Genomic DNA, 19,233 nt, shown 5'->3' with positions numbered 1-19,233 from the left:
TGGATGCTCAGATGATGCACATACTACTTCTACCCTCAACTGATTGGCCAAAGTTGATCACAGGGCCCTATAAAGAAAATATGATATTTCTTTCAGATAGCCATATATCAATAAAATTAGAAGGAAGAATTCCACTGTTATTAAAGGAGAGAAAAGTGAATATCTGCCAAAAACAACAAAAGAAAACAACCACCCCACACACACTCTCAATTGTTCTCAGGAAACTAAGTGCTCCTAGAGAAGCTGATGTATATATTCTGGCCAGTTCAGAAGCTAGAGTATTTTTATAGCCTAGTCAAAATGTTGAATGAAAGGACACAATCCACAGTAATTGTTAATATCCCCTCAAATCTCATTTATTCTATTTATGAAAGAGAAAAGCGTGTGCAATAAGGCGCTAATTATGAGGACGCCTACTTTTCCTTACTTGGGTTAAACTCTAAAGCCAGCTAGTGCAATCACGTAACTCCCTCTGCCTCAGCTCCTGTTTCCTTACTGCCCAGACTGTGCTTCCAAACTGCTGAATGTCTTAGAACAAAGCTGATCATTTCATTTCGCATTCCCAATCAAATCCTAGTGGATCTTTACTCTGCCAATAGAGAGCCCTGCTTCTCTCACTCATTGCTCTACCGTCTCTCATCAGAGCCATGTCATTTGCCTTTTCCTTTGTCTTGAAAACTTCAACAGTTAGTCTCCCATCCTCATTAACAAAATAAAACATGTATGTCCGTATGCATGGAACAGCAATGCATTTGAAAAGAGGCTGTGAGTTTGCAGGAGACCAAGTGGGCACAAATGAGGGCTTGGAGGAAGGAAAGGAGGGGATGGTGTACTTACAATCTCAAAATATAAAAGAATTATGCAGTTGTGTCACTGACAAAATTAAATCAATTAAATGGCATCTTTGAGAGTTCCCATGAGCAATTCTGTCCAACTTCAAGTACCTGTTTCCTCCATTCTTGCTTCTCCCTTTTATCATAAATTAGTATGAGTCTCTTCTAGGCCAATTTGGATGTGTATGTATGAATAAATTCTTTCTCTTTTTTCTTCAATCAAAGATATTTAACCATGGTAGAGGATATAACTCAGTGGTAGAGAATTTGCCTGGCCTGGACAAGGTCTTAGGCTCAAGTCCCAGCATTTTGGAGAAAATTGAAAAAAGAAACTGGGGTCATTAAGAGGGCTGAACAGAGAAAGGTGCTTGTCATTAAAACCCGATGACCAGAGCTTGTTTATTTCATGGACAAACTAATTCACCCATCAGCCAATTGGTATAAGGCCAAGTAGTCTTTTTTCTTTTTTTTCTGTCCTTCCATAACTTTCTCAACTTCAAATTAAATGACTTAAGTAAGCACAAATATCCCAGGGGATGCTGGTTCACAAACAAGGAATTGCTGGTTCTGGCTTGATGGGTTCCTTCCCTATCTAATATTTAACTTCTACTTAAGTGACTGTGTGCATTCTGCGCTCTCTGATATCTGCTCATTTTCTTGTTTCCGTCCACCTGCCGGAGTGCAGGACACAGATGCATCACAAATCCTGTAATATCACAAAACCTTATTCCTCTGTATTATTGTCAAGACAAGGCCAAGCAGGACTTTTTGTGTCCACGCAAATAAACACAATGCCGATAATCCAATAAAACCTTTACAAACTTAGGATATAAACCATAAAGACACAACTGCATAAACCATGCAGTACATAATCTATAACTGCTTGCTTCTTTTGATTTTGTAAACTCTGTACTTGAATCCTGAAAACAAAACTAATCAAAGCTAATAGAAGTGCCAAGGATTTATCCTTCTTGTTCCTAATGGCTTGATGCACCCTACCTGTACCGTTTCTGGAGTGGCCACAGGCTGTCTCTACTCCCGGATGGGAGAGACCCAGGCCACCATTCCCAAGAATCATTTTAAATATGTCTTTAATGGCAATGATTTTCCACTTTGGTGCTGAAGAACTAAAAGATCAATACGTCCCAACAAATCAAGCAGGATCTATCCAGTGTCTTATGCTCCTAAACACACTAAACACAACTGAAGCCTAGAACTAGATTTTCTTCCAGCTGCATTTTCAGGCTCTTAACTTTATGTGGGAGCTGCAATTAGCTTGTGCTATAAACGAAGACAGATTAGAACAGATGAGTGTGTATGGCTTGTTTGGTAAAATAAAAACAAAAGCTTACCCTAAAGCAGAGGGAAGAGTAAAACACTGTTAGAATGTTGGTATATTTGGATAAAAAACATTGTCTTTGCAAGAAGTTGGAAGGTTCTGGCTGGTAACAAAACCACCAAGATTTTATTCTGAGCCATGAATTTGAACGTCTCTATGGCCCAAGCTCATAATGTAAAAAAACACAAAGAAGGAGACTAAGGGGAAAAGAAGTGGAGGAATGGTCACGTACTTGGATATGCAGGAATGATTGATTGGTAGCTGCAGAAAATGAACTCCAAGAGAAACTCAAATCAAGTCTCTCATGAGGTGACAAAGATATGTATGTATACTATGTGTATCTCTTCATAAACTCTTGGAATCTTTCTATTGTGTATATGAGTGTTTTACCTACATGTCTGTATGTGCACCACATGCACTCTTGTTCTGGCAGAGGCCTTATGAGGACATCAGGGTCCCTGGAACTGGAATTATATATGTTTTTGAGTTAACACAAGAGTGCTGGATACTGAACCTGGGTCCTCTGCAAAAGTATCAGTAAGGACTCTAAATCATTGAGCCATCTCTCCAATATCCCTTCGTATACATTTAATAGTCTCCTGATAATATAATCCTGAATATAAAGTAAATTCTATGCAAGTATTTGCTGTAATATATTGTTTAGAAATAATGACAAGAAAAAGTGTCTACAAAGATTCCTTTTGCTAAATATTGTCAGTGGTAGTCTGTAGTTTGTTGAATCACAGGATGTGAATCCTGTGGCACCTATCTGTGGATGGGCAGGATCTGGTGTCTGGTACAATGCAGTTCTTACTCTTTGCCCAGGGCTTTATGTGCAATTCATGTTTTGACACTAGTATTGCCCATTCATCTTAGGATCTTAAAATACACCCTAATGCTCTCCAACTTTATTGTTTAAGATGTAAAAGTTTAGGTAGATGTTATGAAGAAAGTCCAGTTGTGTTTTAGGAAAGTTTTGACTGGAGAAACAGATTCCCACAGATAGTAACTATGATTGGCAGAGAGACTGATAGATAGTTCAAATATTGCGCAAGATAGTTTACTCTCCTTTCCTGTCCATCAACCTCATCATCTATAACAGCAACAGAAAGTATGGCTGGTACTAAAGCAATATAATGATGTTATCTTTGTTTTCATTTTCTTTGACAGGAGAACTAGGGTCATTGACCTTTGAGTACCTTTCTAGACAGGGCTCTCCAAATGACTGAGTCCTGTCTAGCCAGCCAGCCATGGAGGAAACAAAGCTTAGACACAGTATTTCTTTGACTAAACATTTTGGTAGCCATCCAAATTAATTGATGACTTCACAGAGCTCCAGAGAGTGAGAGACTGTCACTCTGGAATCTCACTCAGTAAGGTCTTGCTCAGTTGTAACATAATGTCGAAGCAGTTTCTACTTTTCAAAGTCCTATTGCAGAAAAACAATTTGTGCTAACTAAGACCTTACACTCACAGCATGTCAGAAGGAGGATTTGTTATAGCCACTGGCACAGTCACTCCAGTGACACCCAGTGGGACTGTTCTGGAGCTGATCCCAATATCTGGAAATACATTTTCCCCCTAGGAAAGGCATTATAGAGGGGGTACAGGTGAACAGACAACATGAGCCAACATTCCCACCATTTCTGTTTGATTTACACATTTCTAGTAATAATCTGCCTTCCAGTGGTTTAATAACATGTAGAGTACACGGTCAAAAGATAGAAACTAGACCAGCTAATTGTGCCTGTGTTCTATTGAATTACCATTATATACATGGATTTCCCACTGGCATTACAGAGAAGATACACAAGCATAAATTATGCTTAAATATCTACAAAGTACCATTCTGAAGTATGTGATCAATACTTTCCTGTTACTTACCTTTCTTGTGTTTTTCTTCCCCATCTTCTTCCCCAAATTTGTTAATCATCTTGTATTTTATGTAACTCTGGGCATTTTTACCATCTAGAAGGAGTCTTCTTCATTGTCAAGTTTTATGTGTTGATAAGAAGATGCACCATTCAGAAAATTTAAAGGCCCTTGTGTTCCAACAGATGCTCAATAAATGTTGGTAATTGTTGAGAGAAAGGAAGTCATTGACAATTTGTAGATGTTATGAAAGGATATAATTTGTTTGAAGAGGTAGTTAAAGGTGAAGTTTAGGTAGAGATTATGAAGAAAGTCTGATTGTGTTTTAGGAAAGTTTTGACTGGAGAAATAGATTCCCATAGATAGTAAATATGATTGGCAGAGAGACTGATAGTTCAAATATTGAGCAAGATAGTTTACTCTCCTCTCCTGTCCATCAACCTCACCATCCATAAAATAGAGATAATTATGCTTACCTATGTGGAGTTGCTATAAATAAGTAAGATGTGTAGTAGAACACTGTAAGACAGTGAATGATGGTGCTAAGCTCTTTCCATCACCTTCCAAGTAATAGATCAAATCATGAAGTTCTTTGTTGTATTAATTTTGACATTTTTCTCTACTGGCCTTTGGATGATGGTAATTGTGATTTATAGGGGGGCTTTATATTTTATATTAAATACTCATAAAATATTTCTACCATTTTACAACTGGCAAGAAACCATGCACAGTATTAAATTTTACTCCAATTACTTGAAATTTATATGAATGCCTGCCTATAAGACTGGCATTTAAAGAAGGAGTGTACTAGCAATTTAATATTATTTAAAGTGAATAAGTTTCATCTTATGTCTTAGGAACATGTTGCCCATTGTCTTGAGCAGTGTCACCCTCATACGTTGGTGTACATGTGAAAAGTAACTTATTGCAACACCACTCCTGATTCATCATTGAAAGGAACATAGATGGGCTTCTACTTAGCCAGGCTTCAACAGTGAGTTTATGAGTACTTTAGGCATAAAAACTAACAAAGTATCTGCTAATGTAAGACACTGCTCTGACTTTCAAGCTGTTGGTTTCTATAGCCTGGCTAATTTCCTTCTGGAAAAATCTCTGTCTTTTCCTTGCTTTAGCTATTATACCATATTTCTCATTCACAAGAATCTTGAGCTACCATGAATTCTATTATTTTGACTTCAATGAGAAGGAAAACAAGGAATCAAGGCAGAATGTTTAAGTAGACCTTTGTAGTATAAAATTTGGCTGTATGCATTTGCAATTTTTCCTAATCCAATTTTCTCATTGGCTCGTTTCCTCTTCAGCTAGTATTAGAAGGGTCCTTCCTTCTTTCTCAGGAGTTTTACTTGAAAGACACAGTGAGGGAGGGAGAGGTGGAACTATCCCACAATGACAGAGATATCCTACAATTGCACACAAAATTTGAATCTCAAAAGAACTGTGAGCCAATTTTATGTAATAGATTTTGAGTTTCTGGTCTCCTTTTTTTAAAACGTAAAATCTTATTTATCTTTGCCCTTGATTTTACCTGATTTCAGGTATATTGGCAATTTAGTCCTTAACATAATTCATTTAAAATCACCAGATTTATGTACTATAACTTTCACTGCTTCTAAGACTCTCACTCTCTTCATTTGTGAGTTTGATTTCTTTCACTGATGTCCTAACTACACACCATACCTCTTCCATTAACCTCTAATAGCTTTAGGATTTAAGTATTTTACGAAAGAAAAGCCAACCTGGGATATAGTCAGCTTCCATAAGCACAAAAGGCCACATGACACCTACCTCCTGGCCAGTTAGTTTTCCTACCCTAGGGATCAACGATTTCCTCTTGCTTCTTGTCATAGTCCTTCCTTACTTTATGAAGGTTTCTGATAAATATTCTAAAAGAGCCTTCTCTATGGCATTAGTGGGAAATCAGACTGTCAATTTATTTATTTATATCATGCTTCAGAGAAAAATTCCTGTACATGTACAAACCTACTGAGGCTCAGAAAACACACACACACACACACACACACACACACACACACACACACACATACACACACACACAGCGCGTGAATGTGTGTGTGTATATGAGAGAGTATGTGTGTGCGCGCGCATGTGTGTGTGTGTGCGTGCGTGCGTGCGTGCGTGCGTGCGTGCGTGGGGGGCACATGTGCGTGCAGAAGGTCCTGTTTAGAGTAGAAATTCATTGCCCCATAAATTAGGAAAATGTTTAACAGCAGTCATGAAAATATAGAATATATGATGTTGCCAATGGAGGCCACTGTTTTAAGTTCAAGGTTAATAATTTGTCCAGAAAACTATGTCTTATGTATAATTATGGTATATTTTATATATGGAATTGTTTGACTCACATTTAAAGTGGTATGCTGACCTCACACCATAGTTATGATCATATCTTCTACTCTTGAGACTAAGTAAATGGGACACTAACCTGGGTATGCAAGAAGAAAGGTAGGGATGAAGAGTCTTTGATGGGTGTCTTGGTTAAAAATGCTCTGGACCTGGGGTCACAGATTCCCTTCTGATGTTCTAAGATAAGATACTTAATATCTCTCATACTCAGCTCAGAATGATATATATGGGACCTCTTCATTTGGGGTATTGCAGTTGATTCCAAATTTAATGCTCTAGAAAATCACATCATATTTAATTATCACATTGAAAATGGATCAGAGAACAAGTTCAGTTGAGAGCAGTTTTATGATGGATGTTTCTTTCCTGTGAACAGAAACCTGTGACTTAAGCTAGAATGAAAGGGAGCTTGATATAGCCTAGTGATGTGGAGTAGGAAAGGAACACAGACCATAATATGGAGTAATTTTGATTGTCAGTTTAACTGGGTTTATAGTCAACTCTGACTAGGAAGGCAAACACTGAGAGTATGTCTATGAGGGTGTTTACAGATTTATTCAGGGAAAAGACAGACCATTAATTTAAGGGACTTCCAGTTGCTAACTGTGAAGGTAAAGAAGAGAAAGCTTAAGGTCATTATCTCTCTTTTTTATGCTTCCTGTTCATCACAAAAGAGCATCTCTATCAGACATTCCCATGACCATTTCTTTTTATGTCACAACAGACAAAGGGAGATAAATGACCATGGGGACTGAACACACCTGAAACTGTGAGCCAAAAGAAAGAATTTTCCCTTGGGTTATATCAGGCTTTATTCACATTGACAAGAGAAGTAACAGACATGATGGGAGAAGAAATGTTCTCTAGGGACTGTTCTGGGTTTCGATCAAACATCTATAACTGAGTTATAATTGTCAAACAAACAAAAAACAAACAAACAAAAAAAAACAGAAGTGAAGAAACCCCTGAATGGGAAGTCCCAAAAAACAATTCCATGTATACTTCCCCATCCTCCAGCCAGAAGGTAACTGAATCCAGCATGTAAGATTGGGCTAGAAATTCATTATTGTATGCCTTCTTTTGGGTTCTCACCCTGAAGGTATCCAAAGAATGTGAAATTAGTTTGAAGTAGATATTAGCTTAAAATTCCTTCTCAAAGTTCCCTGCTAAAGTTACCAGTTGACTTCCAAGATTGAGCAGGAGGGGCCTGTCCTTTGAATAAAGATTAAAATATGTATATGATTCACAGGACATGGCTCTGTTAGCTATCTGTCACATCAAAGCTAGAAGTCACAAGATCTGCCTATGAGTTCACACAGGGATATTAGCAAGATGATTTCCAGAGAGTAAATATGAAGGGAATGGGTTTGGTACAGAACCTCAAGTTGGGGATACCTGTATCATGAAGGTTAAGGAATACTAGGATAGCATTTTCTTTGTGGTGAGCAGGACACATGCTGGGAGGGAAATACTTGTAAAGGCAAAGGTAACGCAGGACTGTTTCATTAACAAAATGCCCTGCCTAATTTAATCCCTATTCCACCTCCTCATCCATACCCTCAAGTGGTTCCTATAAGTTTTAAGGTTTTTTTTTTTTTTTGTATTTTTGTTTTTTCCACTGGCATTCACATGAGTGACAACTCTCTCCTATCTCCACATCCACTAAATGGTTATATAGTAATAGCAGAGCATTATTGGCAATGAAAAAGTTAAGGTTATTCTGTTTGCTAATGGTTATCATTTGTAGAATCACTGATACGAGTTCCTAAATAGTTGCAAGACTGCTTAATAAGTTGATTTAAAACATGAAGTCTTTGGTAACCTTAAAATTTGACCTTGCTCCAAGCCATATATTAGTTACTTTTCTATTTCTGAGACCTAACATGAAAACCAAGGCAACTTATTAGAGAAATCATTATTTGGATTATAGTTAACTTATATGGCTAAGAGTCCATGATGGTGGAGCAACGGCTCAGTAGTAAGTACAGCTGAGAACCCACAACTTGATCTGCAGGTAGGAGGCAGGGATGCACGCTGTGAATGGCACTAGTTTTGGGAACCTTAAAAGCCATCCCCAGTGACACACTTTCTCCAACAAGGCCATAATCCTTTCCAAATAGTTCCCCCAACTAGGGGCCAAATATTCAAACATATAAGCCTAGGGTGGCTATTCTTATTCCAATAGCCACAGTCTGTGAAGTCAAAGATTCAGGTGCCCAGGCCTACTCTTGCAGGAGGTCCTGGTATAGGTTCATCTCCTTGCCCCATAGCAGGCTTTTCTCTCTTGAGTGCAGTAGCAAGCAATTGCTTCTTCCCTAAACCCCACAGCTCTCTGCTGCTCTGTGTTGAATTCCAAGCCTCTGGTTGGCAGTGCATCCCAGTTCTTCCACCAGCAACAGCATCTAACCTGATTACTCTGCCTCCTTATGTAAAACATGACATCTGAATGAGGTCGGAGGCAGGCAGGAAGAAGACTAGGCTGATTGGAAAGGGTTTCATTAAAAAAACAAAACTTCCCTCCCTGTTTGAAGTGAACAAAGTCTGCTAACAAGGATTCTGCTTGCTGGGGTCTCCAGCTGTTCCCTCCAGAGTGCTTGGGTATCAAAGCTTTGTAGCCAGCAGTAGGACTGTTTGCTTGGCTGCCAGAGCAATTACAGCCTGGCAGTGCTCAGGTCTGTTACTGCTTTCATGACTATTATTACTTGTCTGCTCATGGATTCTGAAGCCTGTCTACACAGACATAAACCCCAGGGATTCACCAAGCCACAGGCACAGTGTTTGCTGTCGCTGCTCTGTGACTCTGGGATTGATATGAATTTAACGTACTCCCTTTATCTCGTAAGCCAAACCAAAGAAACGTAGACTTACATTCACAGGAAAGAACGTTTCCTGCAGAAAATGTCAGTTCTACAGGCAGGCCTAGGGTAGAGGAAAAACAGAATCTTCCTTTTCAATTTAAAAAATCTACTGCCTGTACATTTGGATCAGGGCTTCCTTTCTGCATCTGGGTCCAGAGGCATATTTGATGCAAAAATGTCCACAATATGTAAAATGTCCACAATATGTATTCCATTATTTTTTCTTACAGCAAAAATAAATACATTTATGAAAACAAACAAATTCCTCCTTCAGAATAATCAGAATACTTTGTATTCTTAGAGTGTGCCTTTTACACATATTTTTACAAATATATATGTAATTGGGTTGGTCTCATGGTCTGACAATAGTAACAACTTAGAAAGTTTAAGGAACAATCACCCTTAATGTCAACTGTATTAATATTCCACTGTGGTCAATAAATTTTTCTTATTGATATGTTCACTCAGATACTGAAATTAATCATTACTTCTTAATTTACTTATTGACTGAAATCTAAAAAAAATTTACACAGTGATCTTAACTGCTTTTAAGCTGTCAGTGATGATTTTTCTCTCCATTTAGGCAGGCCTCATTTGACTGATCTGAATACTAAGTGGTCCTATTGCTTTTGGTTAGATATTATTGTTTGGGCCTTACCAGGGAAACCTGCCACACAGCAATTGACAGACTTAAATGCATGCCCTTCTTGTTGTTTATGCTCATGTTTTCCCCATTCTGTCCCACTTTAATGTATTCAGTTCAGCGAAAAGCTGAAGGAAAATGATACCTGTATTCATGAGAGAGTGCGTAGGTGAGAAGAAATGCTTACAACTTGAGTGCCTATGGGCACTAGGCAGGCAATGCAGTTACAAGGGACTGGGGAAATATAAGAACTGCTTGCCAAACAGCCTGTGCTTCTATACAAGCTTAGCTGTACCACTTTTCAAACTCTCTGATAGGTAAGCATTGTGGCTAACCAGAAGATGTCTGCAGGTACACACCTTCCAAAGCCTAGCTTAAGTCAAGGAAGTTTTGTTTCCTGAAACATGCAAGTAGTTCCCCTATTTTGATGAAGTCCCACCTATTCAAATGTTTCTTATCCCTTTCCGTGATCCTTTCACTGTCCATCCAAAAATAAAATCACACCCATGAACCAAGCCCTATACTCCCATAAGAAGTGAAGGCAGTCTTTTGGGGATGGTTGATGAGCAGGTCTTCCTTGTAAGCCGGAATATGCTTCTTTTAGCTTAAGTCCTAGGACACCATGGGTTACACTGATGTGCATTAGATGAGTGAGTTGACCACAGGCCTTAAACTATTTGCTGGTGATGATAGTTTGACCCAGCTCCCCTGTCAAACTTCATAAAACTGTCTAAATCTTCGTGAAACCAGAGATATTACCTAAAAGAAGCCTACATGTACATGGACATGCAATTTAAGAATAATCAAATGTTTACAACATTTCTTGTTTATTTAAACCCAAATAAATTCTCTTGAAGAGAGCAAATGAACAACCTTCAAGTAGCCTGTGACATGTGCTTCCGGGAAAGGATGCTGAAGTTTCACCAGGATGCATGGTTTTGCAAGAGCTCCTTTTCTTTGCCTTTGATACTGGATATGCTGTGTTAGTTCAGATTTCCAGCAAACATATCTGACTAGTAATGGATCATTGTTTTGGGAAAATTTTTCTCTACTTCAAAATCCACATTTTCTTTCTCCGAATAATCTTGTTTTTTTTTTTTCCCTAGAGAATACACACCCTAGGAATACTATTCTATTTTGCCTTACTCATTAATTTAATTAAACATAATGGTAAAACCTCTAATTTCTTTTGAATATCAGAGATACTTCATTACTTTGTTTTACCTATATAATATTGGCCAGAAAAAAATAATGGAGAAAAGTAAATAATTCACATAGAAGAAAACCAAGAAGTCACTAGTGGCACTCATTCATATACAGAGATGCGTAGACATGCATTTCTTAACTCTGAAAAATTTTATGACTCTGAGTTTGATACTCTGAGTGCTGAACACCCCCAGAAACAGTGGGCTCAGGAGACAGTTCTTCTGGTAAAGTGTTTGGGGTAAAAGTGTGAGGACCCAATTATGGATACCTAGAATCCATATTAAGAACAAAACAAAACTAAACCCCATCACTGGGGGGTGGGCAGCAGGGAGCAGAAATAAGTAGATCTATAGAGCTCATTGGCTAGCCAGCATGGCCTAATTGCTAAGATCCAAGATAGTGAAGAGAACTTGTCTCAGCAATTCAAGTACAGAGTGGTAAAGGAAAAGACTCCAACGTTGACCTATCACACACATGCACACACACACACATATGCATATACATATGATCAGAGACATACACTACTCTTGTACACAAACACACATACACATACACATAAATACACATACTTGCCACATACATCCATACCACACAACGCCCTTGAATTAACTGACACTTAGACAGAGCACCTATTCTACAGTTTTGGGCAGGGCATGTATTCTTTATAGCTCATTGCCACAGAAGCCCTTCAGTGGTAGGAAATATTTTCCCATTTTAAAATTGAGAGTACTGAAGCTAAAAGCAGTGTGAATGTGAATGTAGTTGTTTAGATAGGGGAGTGGCTGAGTTGAGATTCTGATTACCTGAGAGCTCATTACTAACAAACTACACACTTCTACATGACAGCCTTCCTGGGGACTATATACTCGGGCATAGTACCCCACAAATCATCTGTTGACACCCATTGGCCATGAGCTCTTGAGCCATGAATGCCATGTTTCTCTAAGAATCCAGTAGACAGGATAAATAAATGCCACCACAATGTTCCCTTCATTGTTAAAATGAGCTAAGCTTAAACCATGTGCTTAGTTGCAAGACTGGCTTCCCTTTTGGCTCAGGCTTCTTATTTCATCAAAGACACAAATTTATGAATGTTTCATAGCCAAGCATTAATATGCAGATCACATTTTGAAAACTATTGAACTTGATTTTAATGTTCCTACCAATAAAAGCTACCCTCCAGCCAGTGTGACTGGCAAAGGCATGTATAATGGACCCCTTTCCTGGTAGACAACATGCATATGGGAATGGGGAAGCTATAGCTTCATACTTGTGTTATTCTATGCATATACTAAAGAGTTCAGCTCGCAAGGCCAGAGCTCTGCTTTGTCGCTATGGCGAGCAAGGCTCTAGGTGATCATTGTCCTTTCAGACAAGCTTGTCTAAATGATGGCTGTAACCTATGGGAAGCCTGGGAAAAGCAGCCTCTTTGTCTTCTCTTTTCCAGTCTGATGGAGTAGAAGCAAAGTTTCAAGTTAGATCTGACAAAACCCACATAGACCCAGACCTAGAGATATCACTTTTTCCATCATGTAAAATAGGCTTGGGAAGGTTGTGGAAGATGAGTGCAGGGTTGTGAGTGATAATAGTGAGGAAGGAAAGCCACCTGCAATGACCCACAACTGGGCTACATATGTTCCTGTGCCATACTGAGAGAGCGGTGTTTGTGAAGGTTCCCAGAAGGGACTAGAGCTTTACACATAGCCTGAAATAAAGGATGACCTCCAGATCTTCAAAAGCTTTTTAGAGACAGGTATATGAAGCTTGACTTTTTTGTATGTGTTGCATTGGCATGGCCCAAAGATTTGTTTCATCATTGTGTTGGTCCCTATCTATATAACTGTGCACACAGCACTGCCAGTTTACATATCTGTGGATCAGAGAAATAGGCTTGCTTAAATTCTAGGTTATTTAAAGAAGCAGCATCTGTTTCACAATTACCATTGGTGGTGTGGTTCATAAAGACATGAAAGGCACTCAAAGACAGCTTTGCTATCTGCTGTGTGGTCATTCATAGTATAGGGACAATTTCACCAATGAAAATCTCAGTAAGGCCAACATAGAAATGAAGGACATATTTGAAATCCAGTTCACACCTTGTGCCCTGCTGGTCTAGTGAATATATAGTGTTTTTTTTTCCCCCAGTTACTAAGGAAACAGTTGTCAATAATGGAAGAGGAAGCTTGGCCTGAAAGGATGGGCCCTGGGGGGTTGGGGGGCTTTGTATAGAAGAACTCATCAGATAGAGTCTGGCAGAGATAGCAACACGCTCCATGATTGATTCATTCCCCAGCATGAAAGCATTAGAGTCCATTTGATGGAGTCGATATGCGAGGATGCCATAGAGCCTATCCACCAGCCTCTCTCTTTATTCCCTGCTACCTATTAGAGTTCTCAACTCTGCATAGCTGGATTGGCTCAGTTCTAACTTCTCTGCTGGGTGCATGACAAGGTAGGGAATGCACAAAATAAATTCCAGTTCACAGCTTCTCTGGAGAGGTGGCTGAGCAGTTAAGAACACTACTGTATTTGCAGATGATCCAAGTTCAGTTTCAAATATCCATGTTGGACAGTTTACAACAACATATAACTCCACCTCTAGAGAGAGCCAACACCTTTAGCCTCTTTGGGCACCTGAGCTCACATGTATATACTCATACCAAAACATAAATTTACATATTTAAAATAATAAAAGTAAATCTTATAAAAGTCTCCAAAGTCACTGTCTCTTATCCCACACATACATTTTATAAAGATTTTGGAAATGTTTCTAGGAACAATACCAAAGAATTAGATTGTTTCATAGCTATGACTAGACCTAAGTAGAAAGATTCTTACACCATAAGGAAAATAGTGAAAGCCTAGAATGGGATTCTAAATGCTACCAGGAAGTATACACAGGAAAATGGAGGGTTCAGACACCGGATATGTCAGAAAGAATAAACTAAATTGACACTGAGATTCCATCTCACACCAGTCAGAATGATAGTCATTCAGAAAATAACAGATGCTGGTGAGGAGACAGGCAAAAGGGAACTTTTATACATTGCTGGTGAGAATATAACTTACTCCAATTACTATGGAAAGAAATATGGATATTTTGTCAAAAATTAGAAATAGATCTATCACATGACCCTGGTCTGCACTCCTAGGTATTTACTCAAAAAAAAAAAAAAAAAAAAAAACAAGTCAACATGTCACAGAGACACCTGGCTATCACTTTCTATTGTAGCACTAATCACAGAAGCTAAGTTATGGAACCAACTTTGTAGTGTGTGTGTGTGTGTGTGTGTGTGTGTGTGTGTGTGTGTGTGTGTGCACGTATGTGTTATTGCAATTTCATTAATGCATAAAAACAAAATTATGTAATTTTCAAAAAAATAGATCCACCATTAAATTATCGTATTAGCCTAATTAAGTCTCAGCAGGATAAAATTGTGTTTTCTTTCATTTGTTTATCTTTGATTTTATATAAAGTTATGTATGTATATATGACATGAAAGTGAAAGTCATGGTGAAACTATCTAGAGTGAAGAGGCTAATGAGAGGGATTAAGAGGAGTAGAAAGGATGTATAGGAGAGATTATGTCTAAAGCACTTTATACACCTGCATGAAAATGTCTTCATGAAGCTCCATACTATGTAAAATGAATATACTCCACTAATATCCTATAGATTCCTTAGAAAAGTTATTCCCTTTCTATTTGCTCCTGTTAAGTTTTTAAATTAATATGATTGAATCTCAACAATTTTCAAAATAATTTTAAATTTAATTTCATTAATGAACTTGAAACTTCCCATTATATGAGATATGAGTTCGGATGTGCTACTGTTTTCAAACTAGATGCACTGTTTGAATGGCAATGAGCTATTTTTATATTATTAGAAAACAACAAAGAAAATGCTCTTAGAAAATATATTTGAGTTGTGATAACTCACCATGTGAAGCCATCCAGTGTCTCAGAACACAGAGTTCATTTAAATTTTTGCAAAAAATACTGTCTTCTGGACCTGATATGCCTGTTACATACATGAGCTCATAACACCTGTGTGAAAGTAATTTATTTGCACAAGATGAAAACAGTTAAAATTTCAGCATGGATGTGTGAGAAGCACTTGAGGCTCTATGCTAGCTGAGGAGCTTATGGCAGTTGGTGGTTACTGGGGAAGGAAGTCAACCTTCTTTGGAGAGGTGGTCACTGGTAGATAGCTCATGTTCCAGTGATTTATCCATATCCTTGTACATATAGGCTCTACTAACTGAACTCAATGGATTTTATTAGAACAAAACAAAAAGAGAGAAAGATCATGAAATTAGGAAGGGGGATATGTTGGGAGTATCTACAGGAAAATGAAGGAGAAGAGTTAGGAGTTAGTCTGACCAGGATACATTGTATATATGTATGAAAATTTAAAACAATATTTTAAATAAATTTGACAAAAAAGCACAAGATGAACAACAGAGAAAACCTTACATGCACACAGATAGGTAAATTATTGGCCAAGCAACCATGAGTGTATTCATATTACAGAATGTATTCTAAACAAGTGAGACATCACATTGATAGTCATGATGTAATGTAGTATTGAAACAGAGAAAGTCAATTATTTCCTTAAAATTACTTCCTGGACATGGAATTCTCAAGACTTTTTGGATTATATACCCAGTCAGACCTTTGTGGATGTACTTACATGTATTTCCATTGGTGATGAGATCAAATGGTTCCTGGTTTCAGCTCTTTACCAGTTGGGTGTGATGAGAAAACACTAGTCTTTAGTTTTTAAAGGTTTCAAATTTCAAGCCTTCAACTTTATAATCAAAGTAGGAGAGTTTTTAGCTTTGGACTAAGATTTTTTTTCCCTTAAGTGTTATGACCAATTACTTCTGCTTTTGCATCATCATGAAACACACCCTGACCATGTAGCTCCTTTGTACTGTGCAAGCTCTTTTCTGTTTTGTGTGTTCATCTCTTGTTTTGTCTGTCATGCTTTGCACAAATTCTATCATGTTCAATGATGAGCATACCTCTGGGATACCATGGGTTTGGCTTAAGACCATTGCAATACGGCCATCATTGCAATGAGTGATTAGTGAGTCACACAAAAAGTTCAACGTCCCGTGAATGTATATGCCTTAATTAAAATGTTTGATTGCTAAGGGTTCTAATCATTAGCTGACCTGTTGGATAAATGATCCAAGTAGGTTTGCTGATACACAGTTGTTGCCACCCTTTAATTTGTATACAAGCAAACAAGCTCATGGTCTGCAGAGTGCAGTGGAGAACAATATGATAAAATGAAGCATGCCTATTTTAAAGTGTGTAACAGGATTTTCCTATCTGTGAATGAAAACCCATTATTTTTTAGGCTGCTTATCAAAGCAATTCTGGGGTGAGGATTTTTGCTATGTGCTCTTCTGAAGTCGAATTAGTTTGTCAATACTGAAAAACAATCTATTGGCATTTTGATTTCCTATGTTTTTGTAGAGCAATATGAGGAGAATTGATGTTGTATGGTTCTGCTTTGCTTTCCCAGAATTCACTGTAGTTATCCATTTGTTTAAATTGTCTTTGTTAGCTCTTGGTAAAGTGCAAGAATGCATCACATAACTCTTGGATGGTTGTTACTAAGTCCATTCTCAGATATTTCATATCAAGAATGCTTTTGTGAATGGACTTTTTATTACACTTAGTAATTTATTTTGGTGTTTCAGGGAAAAATTGATTTTCATGTATTTAATTTGTAACCTTGTCTACTTACTTATCCGTGTCTAATGCATTCTGTGTTCTATTTGCTTGTTTTGACTTATATTAGTATATGACCAGTCTTCAAACAATGATATGGGATTCCTTCCTTCTCAATATGTGCAACTCATTTTTCTTATTGGATTTCCTGGAACTTTTCAAATAATGGTAAATAACAATGATGAGAGCAGGATATAATTTAGGCCATAGCTTTAATAAGGGCAATGTTACAGCTCTTGGTTTTATGTAGTATTTGCTTTATCATTGATAACAATGAAGACTGTTCTAATGTGCATGGGCTAAGTTACACATACACACACACACACACACACACACACACACACACACACACACACACCTCCATACAATCCATGTCCTACAGAGAGAAACAGAGAAATGGAGAGAAAACATTATTTTGGAAGCTCAATAAGTTATACATCACTTTATTTCCATTCTACATAGAAGGAAACTAAGGCATTAGAATGTCAGATGACTTTCTTCAAACCATACAAATAGACATGGTAGTATTGGGAGTGAAGCTCTCTGGGTGCAGGTACTACTTCAAAGTGTCATGCACAGTGCTCTCCGGAGGCTCACATACTGCAAATTTCATCAGGAATGCATGTACCTGCCATGAGTTTCTTCTTCCTTCTCTGTCTTTTAATTTCTTGTTGTGTGAAATATATTTTAGTGGCATTCCCAATGATACTACTATCCCATTAAAAAGATACTGTCTAGGTCACATTACATAAATTTTGAATATTATAGTTCTAAACAGTATTTCCTTAATTTGTGATTTTTAATATGCCTGCTTCTTTATTCTATCATCTATCTATCTATCTATCTATCTATCTATCTATCTATCTATCATCATCATCATCATCTGTCTATCATCTATCTATCTAACATCTATCTATCATCTCTAATTAGGCATCTATTGTATTTCTGCATTATGATAATCATTTGTTTTCAGCATCAAATAACAAAATCCTCTGAAGTGAAACTATCACTACTGTAAGAAAGATGGAGGCTCATAAGATTCAAGAAGTTCAGGGAGTTAGAAGATTCACAAGGCCTGTACAAGAGGCTGGATAAGCAGTGATGACTGCTGAGGAGAAGTGACAAGCTGCTCCAGAAGGGTTGCTTGCAAGTTAGATGGGGAGATTAAGGGATGCAGCTTTATGTTTTATCACCAATGCTCAGATGGGCTTTCCAGTGCCACAGGTATCTGAACATAACCAATGCTCATTTCAGTAATGCCAATCAATCCACTGTTTCACCAAGCTATACATGGATGGAGCTGTGTCAATGCAATGGGCAGATATTGGGTAATTTCTCCCTCATACAACAGCATATATGAACATTTTGAAAGAAATGGTAATTTTTGACCTCTATGAAAATCTGTACATCTTACTTATTGGCTTTAGTATTTAGTAATGTGAGCAGTTTTGGGTTGTTTAATTTGATTACTCTTATCCATCCCAATATGATTCATCCCATGTCCTCTTGTTAACTGTATCTCATATATTTAGCAAGGGCCCTTGATCTTAGGTTTAGTTATTATTTGGAAAAGAGGCAGATACTTACTTCTTTATCTCATTTCTTTTCCTCTTGCTGACTTCTGTTAGAGTAAAAGCCTGTCTGAATATAAACATAGCCAAGAACCTGAGGCTAGAGATGATATTGACAATAGAGGAGAACCTACTGCTGGCTTTCTCCTAAATTGATGTGATATCCAATTGCCTTCTACACATTTATCCTTATACCCACAGAGTAGCACAGCTCTCCTCATCACCAAAAAAGCATCTTTCTGTAGTGGATGGAGGTTGTTTCAGAGAACAACTAGTCAAAGTGCAGAAAATAAGCAATGATGTTTAAGTATCTAATCTCTCATGAGGCATCCATAATACAACCACTACACCCAAGGCTCATGGAACATTCTGGAAGAGAGGGCTCACAACTATTAGCTGAGGAACTATAGGCAGTAAACAGCTGCAAAGGGAGTGGGAATCAGATTTCCTTAGGGATGATATACATATATCTATCTATCTATCTATCTATCTATATATATATATATGTATACATATATATATACATACATACACATATACATACACACACATATAAAACCACACATGTGTGTGTCTTTGTACTTGTATATGCATGGATAGTAGATATCATATATAATGGTTATAGAAGAAGAGGACCCAGATTTTAGTAGGGAAGGAAGTATGAGACATAGGAGTTGTGAGGAAGAGAGAGGCAGATATGATAAAAAATGTACTGTACTTAAAAATGAAATTTTTTAAAAAAGAAAAAAATTAGTTAGGATAACATCACTCTTCCTTCATCT

General features: G+C 37.7%; 1 protein-coding gene across 1 annotated transcript in view; it reads left to right on the top strand.

Moving 5' to 3' along the window:
- The window catches only part of Agbl1 (ATP/GTP binding protein like 1), an 830,193-nt gene that overhangs the window by 566,592 nt on the left and 244,368 nt on the right, over window positions 1-19,233 (top strand). The gene's annotated exons all lie outside the window — the stretch shown is intronic.

Source organism: Peromyscus leucopus, chromosome 1, assembly GCF_004664715.2.
Source record: "Peromyscus leucopus breed LL Stock chromosome 1, UCI_PerLeu_2.1, whole genome shotgun sequence".
Lineage (NCBI taxonomy): Eukaryota > Metazoa > Chordata > Mammalia > Rodentia > Cricetidae > Peromyscus > Peromyscus leucopus.
This window is presented reverse-complemented; position numbering and strand designations above follow the sequence as displayed.